This window comes from Triticum urartu, chromosome 6 (genome assembly GCF_003073215.2).
Source record: "Triticum urartu cultivar G1812 chromosome 6, Tu2.1, whole genome shotgun sequence".
In the NCBI taxonomy this organism is placed as follows: Eukaryota; Viridiplantae; Streptophyta; class Magnoliopsida; order Poales; family Poaceae; genus Triticum; species Triticum urartu.
Genome location: NC_053027.1, coordinates 142,096,961 through 142,107,971, shown reverse-complemented (window position 1 = coordinate 142,107,971; position 11,011 = coordinate 142,096,961).

Sequence of the window (11,011 nt, the reverse complement as noted above, 5' to 3'; positions counted from 1 at the left end):
TCGCTGATGCATCTCCACCAGCTTAATGAAATTTATTGGCGCTAGAGGGGTTCGACCAACTGGTTGCTTAAAGGCGACTCCCCACTGCCTATTTCTTTGCTATTGCGAATGGGAGGCGGCGCAGATGCCTGATCGATAGCCTGATTATTGACGGGGTGCGGTCCTCTGACCAAGGCGCCATCCTTAACTATGTGGTGGCTTTCTTTTCTTCCCTCCCTTCTGTCAAACCTGACCAGGGGTTCAGGTTATCCTCTAACTTCTGGGACCAAGGGGCCCTGGTCTCCTCGGAAGAAAACTCAGATCTGATGATCCCCTACTCAGAAGAGGAGATCTTCTTAGCGATTGATAAAGCGAACCCTAACTCTGCCTCCGGCCCGGATGGTTTTTCTATCCCCTTCTTTAAAAAGTTCTGGCCTATTCTTAAAGATCTTATTTGTGAAGTCATTCAAGGCTACTGTTTGGGGATAGTAGATATTTCCAGGCTCAATTATGTGGTTATCTCTCTCATCCCTAAGATTAAGGGTGCTGATCTAATCTCTCAGTTTAGACCTATTGCACTCATTAATAATTTCGCCAAGTTTCCTGCCAAGTGTGTGGCTACTCACCTCACCCCGGCTTTATTTATAAAGTCGGGTTGTGGCCTTTTATCTAAAAAATAAAAAAAATATGTTTCATGCTATGGTTAGGTTTACCTTAATACTTTTGTTGTAGTTGCGGATGCTTGCAATAGAGCTTAATCATAAGCGGGATGCTTGTCCAAGTAAGGGCAGTACCCAAGCACTGGTCCACCCACATACCAAATTATCAAAGAACCGAACGTGAATCATATGAGCGTGATGAAAACTAGCTTGACGATATTCCCATGTGTCCTCGGGAGCACTTTACATTATATAAGAGTTTGTCCAGTCTTGTCCTTTGCTACAAAAGGGATTGGGCCACCTTGCTGCATCTTATTTACTTTTGTTACTTGTTGCTTGTTACAAATTATCTTATCACAAAACTATCTGTTACCACTTATTTCAGTACTTGCAGAGAATACCTTGCTGGAAACTGCTTATCATTTCCTTCTGCTCCTCGTTGGGTTCGACACTCTTACTTATTGAAAGGACTACGATAGATCCCCTATACTTGTGGGTCATCAGCGGGCAATCGTACGGGACCATAATCAACTTCTGCTACCAAATAGTCTCAAAGATTGGGCCGCACGCTTGTCGGCAATCCAGGATGCGGACCTCAGACAAGAATTCTTTCACATCCAGTCGGAGTTTGCAGAAATCATCCAACAAGGTGTCCTTCGTACCTCGGGGCAGTTCTACCTTATATATCAACCGTCCAACAGTGAGATAGAAACAACGCTACAAATGCAGGCTGACAACGATCGCGATTTCATGACCATCACGAAAGACGACGGCTTCATCCATGCTTCGGTCCCTGAGTCGAGTCGAAAGTAGTGATGCTATGTAGTTCTGAAATATCGATTAGCTCATGTTGTAATTAAACTTTAATGAACTTGTATATCTCTTTGGTTTGGACAGTCGTTCATCTTATATGTAATTCATGCTATTTATTAGTAGGACCATGAATCCTGCTATTAATGTGTTGCTTTTCTCTTCTGATCCTTTTGTTGCATACTTATATATTGCTTATGTATTGTCTATGAATTGCTAATAACGTTTTGTTTGTCTAGTGCATAGAGATGCCGTCGTATGTCATGTACAAGGGTAAGGTTCCCGGAGTCTACGACAACTGGGAGGAGTGTTGGAGACAGGTTCACCGTTTCAGCGGTAACAGTTACAAAGGGTACACCACTAGGGCGGAGGCGGAAGCTAGATACGCGCGCTATCTAGTGGGAGAGAGGAGGGAGCGGAGGAGGAACCGGATGAAGACAAGTTTCATCGCGATGATGCTCATCGTGATGACCGCAGCTCTCTTCTATGTGATGGTAGTTTAGATGATCGATATCGACTTGTAATGTGAAGACAAACTCACTACTCACGGTCTCGAGACTTGTAATGTTCTAACTTTGTTCGGTCTTTTGAATTCGGAGACTAGTATGATGAATTGTATTCGGAGACTAATCTTCTATTTGTATTCGATAAATCTGATGTTTATATGTTGTGTTGTCTATATTCTGTGTAGTAATATATTTTGTAACATGTGCAAATATCAGATAAGAAAAAATCCTAATATTCATACTAGTGGTGCACCATACTGCACTTTAGTGGTGCACTGCAATAAACATACTAGTGGCGCATTACCTAGAAGTGAGCCATTATTAACCCAGAGCACAAGGTAAATATGGCCCCCTGGGAGGCATAGTAATGGTGCACCAGGGGACATATTAATGGTGCACTGCCAGGTGTGCCACTATTATCTGGGATACTAATGGCGCACCAGGGGTGCGCCATTAGTACTTGTTACTAGTGGCGTGTTAATAGTGGCGCACCTGTAGTGCGCCATTAATGGCCAAAACAGGTGCGCCACTAATTAGCCTTTTCCTAGTTGTGCACTGACCTCACAAATGAGCTTCATGCACTCGGTGCCACTGAGATCACCAAGCATGAAATCGTCAAGACACTCTTGAGATCACTCGACAGCTCATTTGACACCCTGGCCCTGACGATTCAAGAATTCCCTGACTTCAAGACTCTCGATCCGTCTGACATACTTGAGAGGCTCAACACACATGAGTTCCAGTTATCTGAGAAAAGAGATATCTATGGTCCCAACTAGGGCCGAACTCGTGCTTTGAAGGCAAAGGCTGTTTCCTCATCTGAAGAAGAATCTGACTATAGTTCTGAGGATCCTGAAGACATTGGAAAGGAACTTGCCATGTTAGTGAAGAAGTTCCGGAGGTTCTCCAAGAAGAAAGGCTTCGGACAGTCTTCGAGATCCAGCTCAAGAAATGATGAAGCTTCCTCCCGTGACTACAAGAAGAGAATGTGTCACAAGTGCAAGAAACCTGGTCACTACATCTCTGAATGTCCTCAATGGGACAATGAGAACAAGAAGAAGAAGAAGAAGAAGAACAAGAAGAGCAAGGAATATGATTCTGATGACAAGAAGAAGAGGAAATCCTCAAAGTCTTCTTCCAAGTCTTCGTCAAAGTCTTCATCACACAAGAAGAGCTCATCAAGCAAGGATCATGCGTTTGTTGGCAAGGAGATGGATTCAAAGGAGGAGTCTGCATATGAGGAGGTGGAGGTGGAGTCTGAAGAGGAATCTGATTCAGGCGTGGCAAGCCTGGCTCTAGCTTCAGCATATGTCACCAAGTCCATCTTCAACACTGAAGACAATGGCCTCGTCACCAGTGCTGATGCTAATGATGAGGATGACTCTGCACCCACCTACTGCTTGGTGCCAAGGTAACCTCACGCGATGCTTACTTTCAAACATCAAGTGAAGATGACTCTGAATGTGAATCTAAACCTAGCTATAGAACACTTGCTAAAATTGCAATTGAACAACAGAATGCCATGGAACATATCCAAAAATTGTTAGACAAAAGAGATGACCTGTTGGACGCAGAAATGACTCAAACTCGGTCCTTAATTGAATACATTCAAAGTCTTCATGTTAAGTACAAGGAACTTGAAAGTCGTCATGAAGCGCTCTCAACTACTCATGAAAAGCTCTCCTATGATTATCTTCAAAGGAAGCAAGAGCTTGAGAACTTGAGATCGGCTCATTAAGATCTTCAAAAGGAGAATGAGTCACTCCGCGCTCAATAGATCAGTTCCACTCAGGAAGGATTTGAACCACCATGTCTAAAATGTCTTGAGCGTGATAATGCTGCTTCTGTTACTGGATGTTCTACTGCTACTACTATTGCAATATGTTCAACTGCTGATGTGGTAACTAACCCCACTACTCAGGATACCACTACTATTGCTAATGAGAATGCCAGGTTGAAGACATTGCTTGAGACAGGAATGTACAAAAGTCTCAAAGGGCATCAGACACTATGTGATGTCCTCAAGAAACAGATTCTGAACCGAAACCCTAGGAAAGAGGGTGTTGGGTTCGAGAGGAAAATGAATGTTGATGGTTCTTACTTGAAGCCTGAGCAGTACCCAAAAACCACATGGGTTGCTGCAAAGGGACCTTTAGTGGATCCATCTACCTTATCTGGCTTCACTTGTGCTAACCCGATTATCACTGATCAATCCTTTGATGCAAACTATAAACTTTTTAAGAATCAGAATGGTGAAGTGTTTTCCAGGTATATTGGTACTAACTGCAGGAATGGACCACCTTTGAAGAAGATCTGGGTGCCCAAGAGTTGTCTTGAAAATCTTTAGGTGAATGTCATCATGATACCACCTAGGAAGAAGACAAACCCCAGACCAAAGGCTTCATATGGTCCAAAGGCTTCATAATGACAGAGGACTCACCAGAGTCACCCTAACACAAATGTTTTGCAGGGAAACCATACTCACGCCTATGAATATGAGTGTCTTTCATCAAACCACCATGTTCATAACACCAAGAACTACCCTGCTTATTCTTATTTGTATTATTCACCTCCTGTAAGACTATTTGCTAGGGCTCCGAAGCCAAAGTTCTCAGATGCTGCACTTAGACTCATTGCTTTGAAGCCACCCCTGAAAATGTGGGTGGTTAAGAAAACTTAACTCTCTTTTGCAGGGAAGGGTCTCCAGTCGGAAATCAAAGGCGTCAGATGCTATTGCTGGGGACCTAAAACATCTTGTGGGGCGCAAGATAAAATGCCCAAATGGTCTTACTATGTATTTTGTTCCTGGTTTCCTTGACAATCATCCTATCTACCCTAACCAGGATCTGAACTTTCATAATCCACTCGTTCGTCAAATGTTTATGCTTCACAATACCCTTGGTGAATCCTATCCCACTAACTGCACTATAGGTTATGACACCAAAGGCTTCAGAATGGATTATGGACAGTGGATGCACTAACCACATGACTGATGATCGAAGTCTTCTCATCGACTCAACCTTACATCCATCTGACAAGAGTCACATCACATTTGCTGACACTAGTAAAAGCAAGGTATTGGGTCTAGGTAGAGTTGCAATCTCAAAGGATCAGCACATGGATAAAGTGATGCTTGTTGAATCCCTTGGTTTCAACTTAGTGTCTGTCTCAATGCTTTGTGACTTGAACATGATTGTGATAGTTGGAAAATATCGTTGCCTTGTTCTAATGGAATCTGACAAGTCTCTAGTCTTTGAAGGATATGGAAAACACAATTTTACATGGTAAATTTCTCAGCAGGACCACAGTTGGTCGTATGTCTTCTAGCAAAAGCTTCAGAGTGCTGGCTCTGTCATCGGAGGCTAGGGCATGCTGGCATGAGGAACTTTTACACACTCGCGAAGAAGAAACATGTCATAGGCATCGAGGGCGTCAAGTTCAAGAAGGATCATCTATGTGGTGCCTGCGAAGCTGGAAAGATGACGAGGGCCAAGCATCCCTCGAAGACAATCATGACGACATCATGTCCCTTCGAGCCGCTTCACATGAACTTATTTGGTCCTACTCACTACTCTAATCTTACTACCACTGCTTGTCTCTATGGTTTTGTCATTGTTGATGATTACTCAAGATATACCTGGGTGCATATAATTCTCTACAAGACTGAAGTGCAGGATGTATTCAGACAATTCGGCAATCGTGCCATGACGAACTATGGCATCAAGATCAAGCACATCAGAAGTGACAACGGCATAGAGTTCAAGAACACTAGCTTCGACACTGATCTTGATACATTGGGCGTCACTCATGAGTTCTCAGCTCCATACACACCTCAGCAGAATGGCATCATGGAGCGCAAGAACAGAACACTCATTGAGATGGCTTGGACGATGCTTGATGAATACAAGACTCCAAGTAAGTTATGGCCTGAAGCTATTGATACTGCATGCCACGTCATCAACCGTGTTTATCTTCACAAGCTTCTAAAGAAGACATCATATGAGCTAGTGACTGGTAGGAAGCCAAACATAAGCTACTTTAGAATATTTGGTGCTAGGTGCTGGATCAAGGATCCGCATCACACTTCCAAATTTGCACTGAAAGCACATGCAGGTTTTATGCTTGGTTACGGAGAGGATTTTCACTCCTACAGAGTCTTCAACCTCTGTCACTATAAATTGGTTGAAACTTTGGATGTGCGGTTCGATGAGACTAATGGCTCGCAAAGAGAGCACCTGCCAAATGTGCTAGATGAAGTCCCTCCTAGTGAATCGATTAAGATTATGGGTACTGGAGAAATCATACCTTCAGAGGCACATGCTAAAGAAGAACTTATCATTTCTGCACTAAGTCAACCTGAAGATGCTACTCATCCTGAAGCCAATGATGAAGACGAAGACAACGATCAGCAAGGGCAAAGTCTTCGTCCAGTTCATCCTCGTGTTGCAAATTAAGTAGAGATTGAGAAGATAATTGATAGCATCAATGCACCTGGTCCCCTCACTCGTTCAAGAGGAACACATCTAGCAAATTTCTGTGGGCACTTTGCATTTGTCTCTATATCTGAACCCAAGAAAGTTGCCGAAGCCTTCATGGAACATGAATGGATTCAAGCTATGCAAGAAGAGCTTCAACAGTTCAAGCTGAACAATGTATGGGAACTGGTCAAGCGTCCTGATCCTCGCAAGCACAATATCATAGGCACAAAATGGATCTATTGCAAAAAACAAGATGAGCATGGTCAAGTTGTCAGAAACAAGGCTCGTCTCGTTGCTCAAGGATACACTCAAGTTGAAGGGATTGACTTTGATAAAACATTTGCTCCGTTGGCTAGGCTTGAAGCCATTCGCATACTGCTAGCCTATGCCAACCATCACAATATCCTCCTTTACCAAATGGATGTGAAGAGTGCCTTTCTCAATGGCAAGATTGAAGAAGAAGTGTATGTTGCACAACCACCTGGCTTTGAAGATCCAAAACATCCTGATATGGTATACAAGCTCAACAAGGAACTGTATGGCCTCAAACAAGCCCCTCGTGCTTGGTATGACACACTCAAAGACTTACTAAAGAGCAAAGGCTTCAAACCTGGTTCCCTGGATCCCACTCTCTTCATGAAGACATATGATGGTGAACTGTTTGTGTGCGAGATCTATGTGGATGACACTATCTTTGGCTGCACTAACAAAAGATACAGTGATGAGTTTGGGCACATGATGCAAGAGCAATATCAGATGTCCATGATGGGTGAGCTGAAGTTCTTCCTTGGTCTCCAAATTCATCAACAAAGCAATGGCATCTTCATATCTAAAGAGAAATACCTCAAATATTGCCTGAAGAAGTTTCGAATGCAAGACTGCAAGGGATACATGACGCCAATGCCAACCAAAAGTCATCTCGGCCCCGATGACAATGGTAAAGAGTTTGATCAAAAGGTATACTTCTCCATGATTGGTTCTTTACTCTATTTATGTGCATCTAAGCCACATATCATGCTTAGCGTTTGGATGTGTGCCCGATTCCAAGCGGCACCAGAGGAGTCGCATCACTTAGCTGTGAAGTGAATTCTTCGATATTTGGCTTACACCCCAACACTAGGATTATGGTATCCAAAGGGCTCAAAGTTTGATCTAGTTGGATTATCAGATGTTGATTATGCTGGTGACAAGGTTGATCGCAAGTCTACATCAGGCACATGTCACTTTCTCGGACGATATCTTGTTTGTTGGTTTTCAAAGAAGCAGAACTGTGTGTCTCTCTCAACTGCTGAATCTGAATACATTGCTGCTGGATCTTGCTGTGCTCAGCTTCTATGGATGAAGCAAACTCTCAAGGACTATGGCATCCATCTGAAGCAAGTGCCAGTCTACTGTGACAATGAAAGCGCCATCAAGATTGCCAACAATCCAATTCAGCATTCGAAGACAAAGCACATTCAGATCCGTCATCACTTTCTCAGAGATCATGTCATGAAGGAAGATATTGATATCATTCATGTCAACACTTAAGAGCAATTGGCTGATATCTTCACAAAGCCCTTGTGTGAGAAAAGGTTTTGCAAGTTGCGGTGTGAGCTAAATATCATAGAATCCTCAAATGTCCGGTAATTGGACACACATCCTAATGCTTACGGATATTGATGACTTAGATGTGTAACACATGAAGTAATGTATATCTTCAATCAATGAAGACGTACACTCTAAGTGTGTATACATTAATGCATAATTTGACTTCAGAGCGCCACGATAATTGTGCGCCATGTCTGGGTCTAATACTTCCTATACAGCGGGTAACGCCACCACCAAATTCTTGTTTGAAGTGTTTCAACTGGCGTCAAATTTGCATATCTTTCGCATTTGGTTTGTCTTCAACATTGATTTGTTTTCGAGTTTATCTTCAGAATGTTTATTTGGTCTCATACTGATATATACATATATTTGTGTTCTGTCCTCTACAACATTCACTTATAGCTATGTCTTCTTGTTTGAATCTTTTGATCTAAGTGAATGTGAGCGGACCCTAACCCCCTCTATGCTTCTACCTCAGATTCTATCTGTAAAAATCATATACATTCTATTGAAACTGTCGATTATCTTCTCTGAGTCCTTGTCAGCAGAAGACACAAAGACAAAAATTGAATCTGTTTTAATGCTATATCCTGATTGCCTGAAAACCGGAGAAGCCGGAACAACCACCCGACAATCCAGGCGTGCGTGGGAACATGGAACAACTTTCAATGAGTTGCGTGCGTGCCACGTTTCCTTCAGATGTGAACCGCCAGGGGCATCTGCGTAATTACGTTGTGCTGTCCCTTTCCTTGTAAATACTAAACTCACCGCAGTCACAATATCTTATTCCACCTCGCCACCTCGCACAAACCCTAGTGCCTCCGCTAGCTCACGACAACGCTGGAGACGAAGCGCTTAGCTATCGCGACTTCTTCGATGTCGTCCTCACGCCGTCCATGGACCTCGTCCTCTCTGCCGCCACCATAGGTGTCTTCCGTCGCCAAGTTAGGGCGCATGAGATTGAACTGCTCGGCCTCCCTCTTTGCCTCGTCTAGCAGTTTGTCAAGTGTAATTAAAACTTACTTTTCACTGGCTTTTTGATCCGTCAGATCCATCCACTTCAACCAAAAGTGGTTTCTAAACTTCCAAATATGGATCTATCTTGTTTTGCATCTTATATCATGCCAAGTATATTCACTTATGCTTCACAACTAGTTAGATTACTCACTTGTACTTATTCGTGGATTTGTACAAATCTGGAACCAACTCTCTCCAAATAAGTGAATGTCTTCGCACTATGAGGTCAATGTCTTCAACTAATTTATCTCTTCCCCTTCCCTCGCACCTCTAATGCTGCCATAGGTACATGTCCGTGGGAGAATCCCTTGGTTCTCATAGTCTGCATTCATTTGCAGAGTTCTTACAGCGACACATCAACTCTCCCGAAGCCAGTTCCTATCTAACCAGCTGACGAAAGCCATTCACAACCTTGAAGCCTTTTAGCTTGAATATAATGGCACTGAGAAATCAGCTAGAAAGGGTGACAGGCAGCGACGTGGGGATACTGCCAAGGATTTTCCACCAGATCTCTTTGAAATGTACAAGACAGATCCTGAAGAGAATTACAATCATCGCAAAACTTGAATCCAATGGATTTGAAGATATTGGGCAGAGGAATGGTTCAAGTACAGATTTGTCACTGCTGAGTATGCTGAGAAGAACGCCATCAAGAGACCATGGGGAGATATTGTATACAGAGCTCTGCTGCCCAAGTCCTAGTCTGAAGCCATTACTCAAGGCTTCTACCCTTGCATGGTCCGTGGACCGCATCCAAACAATGCCGACCCATCATCTCTATTATGGTGTCGAGAGGACAATCTCTTCAAGCACAATTTCTAGTTTGCGAAGGAGTCTGCTGCAAAGAACAAGAAAGCATTTGGACTCGACTTCAACCCTGGTCCATCGGCTCCAAGGGCTGATGGCACCCGCGATGCCAATCCTAATGTCATCAGCCCCTTCTATAACCTCGACATCCTTCTCACCCACATAGCTATACAAGGGGACGCTGTGGTGCACTCAGCTGATGAAGCAGACTCTAATGAAGCGCCAACTCCACCTAAACCGCAGAAGCATAAGAAATCAAAGGCTTCAAAGCCCTCTGCCGCACCAAAAGCCTCGCATGTGAAGCCATTGGCAACCGCACCTCCTAAACTCAGTGTGCAATCTGAAGATCTTTCTTGTGTCTCCAAGAAGACAGAGAAGCCCAAGAAGAAGAAGCCCATGAAGATTTCTGGGCGTGAACTTACACCTGCTGCCGTTCTGCGGAACAAAGATGAAACCATTGATCTGTCCAGGGATGAGGATCTTGGTGATGATGCCTTGAGCTGCTGATCAAGAGCAAGCAAGAGGCGGAGATCTTCAATGATCTGCCCCTCAATGATGTGGATATTCTGAACCACTTCATCGACGAATCGTTTGATGACCCGAGCCTCAACATTGATGATCTTCAGCTGCCAGTTGACATCAGCATCACCTTCCACGGAGCCACTGCTAATGAGTTGGCCTTGGCTCAGAAGATTATCGAGCTGAAGAACAAAATTGATTTTGAGAAGGGGCAGTTCAAGAAGAACATGGCAAAGCTCAGCACGGCGGATGTTCAAAGCTTCAAGAGAATGATGCATGAGCTTGAAGAACAGTTTCACAAGAAACGTGAAGAAGCCAAAGGTTCAAGAGAGCGGATGAAATACTTTGCAGAGAAATGTGTTCAAGCACACAATGAGGCAGAGAAGCGCAAGGCACTGGGGTGTCCTGGTATCGACCCCAGAATGGCTTCCAAACATAAGAAGAAGCCAGCTGTGGCCCAAGCTAAAGCATCAAGGCAGGAAGCACCTCGCATTGTCTTCCCTGCGAGCATGATAGGCTCGAAGCCTAAGGTCACCTCATCAACTTCAGAACTGAAGAAAACCAGGGCAGCTGAAGCTGATGCCAGGAAGCACAAGCATAAGGATGCTTCTGATGATGCTCCATCGAAGAAGAAGAATAAGAAGAC